This window comes from Crocuta crocuta, unplaced genomic scaffold (assembly GCF_008692635.1).
Source record: "Crocuta crocuta isolate KB4526 unplaced genomic scaffold, BGI_CrCroc_1.0 scaffold561, whole genome shotgun sequence".
NCBI classification, from domain to species: Eukaryota; Metazoa; Chordata; class Mammalia; order Carnivora; family Hyaenidae; genus Crocuta; species Crocuta crocuta.
The window spans coordinates 1,162,538-1,167,240 of record NW_027530529.1 but is presented as its reverse complement, the minus strand read 5'-3'; the positions used below and the strand labels follow the sequence as shown (position 1 = coordinate 1,167,240).

General features: G+C 43.5%; 1 pseudogene; it reads left to right on the top strand.

Moving 5' to 3' along the window:
* Window positions 1–1,336: 1,336 nt before the first annotated feature.
* On the top strand, window positions 1,337–1,468 carry LOC144234297 (U4 spliceosomal RNA; annotated as a pseudogene).
* Window positions 1,469–4,703: the final 3,235 nt, after the last annotated feature.

Here is a 4,703-nt window from a genome sequence, read left to right as displayed (position 1 = left end):
GACTCCCTCTCTCTCTCACCCTCCCCTGATCATGCTGTCTCTCTCTCTCTCTCCTAGAAATAAATAAAACATTTAAAAAAAAAAAGATACTCAATGAAGTCTGGATTCTTCTGGGCTTACAGTCAGAGTTCCACAAAGCATGGAGCACTCATGAAGACAAGTTTGGAAGAGACCCCATGGCAAACACTTCCAAGTCAAGGACAAAGCTCTGGGGCTAATATGGAAAGAGGTTTTTTTGGTTTTGGGGGTTTTTTTCCCTTATATAATTCTTCTTCAGAATATCAAATTGAGAGCTACAAGAAAAAAAGTAGTGTTAGTGCTTAGGAATGCAGATACTAACATCTGATGGACTGGTGTGAATCCCAGCTCCATCCACAGCTATGGATACCTAAGCAAGTTTCTTTTCTTTTCTTTTTTTAAATATTTTATTTTTAAGCAATCTCTACACCCAATATAGGGCTCAAACTTATAACCCTGAGATCAAGGGTTGCACACTCTACCAACTGAGCCAGCCAGGCGCCCCACGTGAGCAAGTTTCTTAACCTGTCCAATGCTGTACTCATAACATTTACATAAATATCTTTGTCTCACATTTAGCTTGATGTTTAGCATAGGTAAATGCATGCTAATAATAGGATAATTGTCATTAATCGTGTCCTAGTCACATGGAGCCAGGCACGAATCAAATATTCTAAGGTTCTGTGGGTTATACCTTTTTTGCCTTCTTTTAAGTTACCCCAAAACACCTAAAGGCAAAGATAACTGAAATAAGGGTCCTGGCAGTAACAACAAAATACATTATAGAAAAAAATCCATTGGATATCCTTTAACACTCAAAAATATAAGTTGCTGGCACAGTGGCTTAGTGACATCAGTGAACTAGAAATAAATGAAAACTGATCATTTAGCTCTCACAAACTCTTGCCTCTGAGGACTCATGACAGGTAGCTCAAGTTGTAAGGTCCCAAACAATGGAGAGGCAGTGATGACCAAAGCCTTACCAAGAATATGAGATGGGGTCCTTAATTCCTTCAGAAATCCTACAGAAAGTTTCAAGAAATTCCAGAGACAATAAACCTGGTTAAGGAAGCAGGTGTGTACACATGCATGCAGGATGTATTTGTGCACATGCACACCTGCTTGAGGGCTGGGAATAGGAAAGGATGGATGGGATTTAATACATAAAGCTGGTGAGGGATAAAAAGCAGCTCATTCATCATCCAACTTGCTAAGGCATTAGAGGAGGTTGAGGAATGTGCAGGTAGGGAAACCTGGCATCGCTGAATAAGAACCACAGGCTAGAACAATTCTAGGCTGGCCTTCTGCTTTGAAATCACTTCGTGTGCAGTGGCAGTATCATAGCCAATGAAGTTTATCCAAGGCAAGCTTATGGCTAATTGAAAACTTTTCCCAGTATCCCCCACCCCCACCCCAGCCCCGCTGCAATAACTTGAAAGCACTTCTTAGCCAGGCAGGTGAGTTTTAATAATAAGCTACCCAGCAGGCCAGCCAGGTCCCCAGTGTGAAGCTTCAGATATCAGGTGGGGATTAGAACAAAGTGTGGTTGATGGAACACAAAGGAATAATTAGAAGCCACCTTCTCATCTTGCAGCCAAGGTACAGAGAGGAAAAGACACCTGCCCATGGATACACAGCAAGTTAGAGGCAACCCCAAAACTACAGTTAGGGCTTAGACCCTGAGTCAGCCTCTTTCTTTTGCACTGTAAAGGTCCTGGGATCCTGGGAACCATCAGATCAAATTAACATCAACCTCTTTGTTCTTTTATTCCATTTTTTCAGTCAATCATTCTCATCAATTGTCAATTCATTTACTCAAGAATGTTACTAAGGCCCCTGTGCAGGAAGCTGGGATAACCAAAATGAACCAAATAAGACCTGATTCAGACCATGGGAAAAACACTCACACACACACAGTTAGGGAAAGGGATGTGGAAATTACTATCCTAACTGCTAGCTCCAGAATTTCTTTTTGGACAGGACTTGACTTTGTTTGGGAAAACACTTTGAAAAGCTCTTGGGTAGAAGGAGAGGCCATGAGGAGAAAGTGCCCTAGAACTGCTCTACGTGAGAAAAGCTCTGGAAGCCCTTTGTTGCTTCTGAGAGTAAGGGAAGATCAGAGAAATTGGGGGACTGATACTGTATCAGGAAAGGGAAGAGGGGGGAACACCCCATGGCCAGGTAACCAAAGAGGACTGAAGAGGGCCAGGGTGATTCCCAGGGACTTTAAAAGATTTGCTATGTGAACCCCTCCCCCCCACCCCAGCAGCTCTTCAGTAAAGCCCTCTGCTTTCATAAGTACTGTTGTGTGAGCAAATTTTGCCTGGAAACCACTGAAGGAACAAAATTCTTCAGCTGGATTACAAGGTGAAAATACAGGCCAGAGGTGAGGAAGTAGGAAGTCCAGGAGAAAAGAGGTGATGTGAAAATGTAAGTCTGAGAATCTACAGAAGGATGAGAGAGGGCTTCGGCTCATAAAGCTGTCAAATTGGGAGGAAATGGTTAGGCAAGGTCAATTTTACCTAGATTTTAAGAATCTTGGAGGCCATAGCTGCCATTGGGGCTACAATTACAAAAGCTACTGGTACATTCTCTAAAAGAAGCCTGCCCAAAGTGCTCTGGAAAAATTTCAGACTATTTGAGATGGGTCATGAAGGAGTTGTGGGAATTTGTCAGACTAGAAGAAAGGGTATTTTGGAAAGCAGAATGACCTATGCAGAGATACAGATGTATGAAGAGTGCAGTGCATCCAGAGAAGAGTGAGAAGTTCCATGTGGCTAGGATAGGTTTAGTGGAGGACATCGGATGAAGCGAAGCTGAAGCAGCCAGCAGGGACCACCACAGGAAGGTCGGGATGACAGCTTCAACTTTTACCTACAGATAGGAAGACCCACACTGTAGAAGATGGCTCTGTAGGTGATGCACCACCAGGCCTGGGATTTGGTTATTCCCTCCTTTGTGCACCTTTACACCTTGCACACACCTCTAGTTGCTACAATCATCACACGGTACCAGCAATTGACCATGTGTTGTGTGCTTTGGGAGATCTTGAGCTCCAGAAAGGTGAGAAACACTTAGATGTCAGGATAGACAGTCCTGAATGCAAATTCTACCTCCTCAACTTACTGAGTGGCCTTGGGCAAGTTATTTACCAGCCATGAGCCTCAGTTTCCTCACCTGCAAAGTAGAGATCATCATAGTACTTATCTCAAAGAATGGCAGTGAAGATAAAAAGAACAGAAATGCTTAGCATGATGCCAGCATACATTAGTCCTTATGCAAGGCAACTCTTATTCTGATTCACCCTTGAAATGCATAGCCTAACATATGGTCTGCATACTTTAGGCAGAAACATAACATGAGAGGGCAACTGCTGATAAGGAAGATGAACTAGACATGATAAATGAAGGGCCCTCCCACAAGAGTCTGGGGATTTTTTTTTCATCTAGATATAATCATGTTCCCAATATCCTAAGAACATGGCTGAGGCATCTATGGTAGTTTTAAAACAGGTCAACAAATTCTTTGATATTCCTCCCTTCAAGAGGGGGAGTCTAACTGCCCTCTGAGGGTGGGCTGGATTTAGCAGGTAGGTTCTAACAAACCAGAAGCGACAATGTGCACCTTCAGAGACTGGGTCACAGGAGGCATTGTGACTTGCTCCTTACTGGTTCATGAATCACTCCTCTAAAAGCAGCTAGTTGCTGTGTCCTGAGGACACTCACACAGCCTAAAGGAAGGTCCACGTGGGGAGGAACTAAGGCCTGCTGACTGTGGAAGTGTATCATCCAGCTCCAGTCAAGCCTTCACTCGACCACAGCCCCAATGGCGTCCTGACTACAACCTCACAAGAGACCCTAAGCCAGAACCACCCAGCAGAGCCACTCTTGAATTCCTAACCGCAGAAGCAATGAGATAATAAATGTTTCTTGTGTTGAGCCACCAAGTTTTGAGGTAATTGGTCATGTAGCAATAGGGAACTAATACAATACCCAAATGTAATACTGCTCATTTTTATTTTTAAACTTGGAATTTGATTCTTTCTTTCTGATTTTAATGACCCTTCAAGTGACATAATGTACAATCATCCTGAGGTATAAAAACATATAATTTATTAATCATTATCTTTGTTTTGAGTTCCAAAAAATACGAGAATTAAAAACAAAAACAAGAGGTCAGCTGGAAAGATGGTAGAGTAGGAAGACCTTAAGCCCACCTCAACATACAGATACAATGAGGTAACACCCATATCAGTGTAAATAACCCAGAAAATGACCCAAAGCCTGAAGAATGAACTCCACAACTAAAAGCAGATAAGAGGCCACAATGAAAAAGGTAGGAAGGGCAAAGACACAATCTGGGAGTGAACAGACCATGACTATCAGCAGTGGGGAGGGGGCCCCTCACCTCTCACACCTCAGAGCCCATAAACAGGGAGGAGGAAACTCAGTAACATTTGCCTTTGAAAATAAGAGGGGGACTGGGGCACCTGGGTGGCTCAGTCAGTTGAGCGTCCAACTTCAGCTCAGGTCATGATCTCACAGTTCGTGGGTTCGAGCCCCGCATCGGGCTCTGTGCTGACAGCTAGCTCAGAGCCTGGAGCCTGTTTCAGATTCTGTATCTCCCTCTCTCTCTGACCCTCCCCTGCTCATGCTGCCTCTCTCTCTCTCTCTCTCAAAAATAAA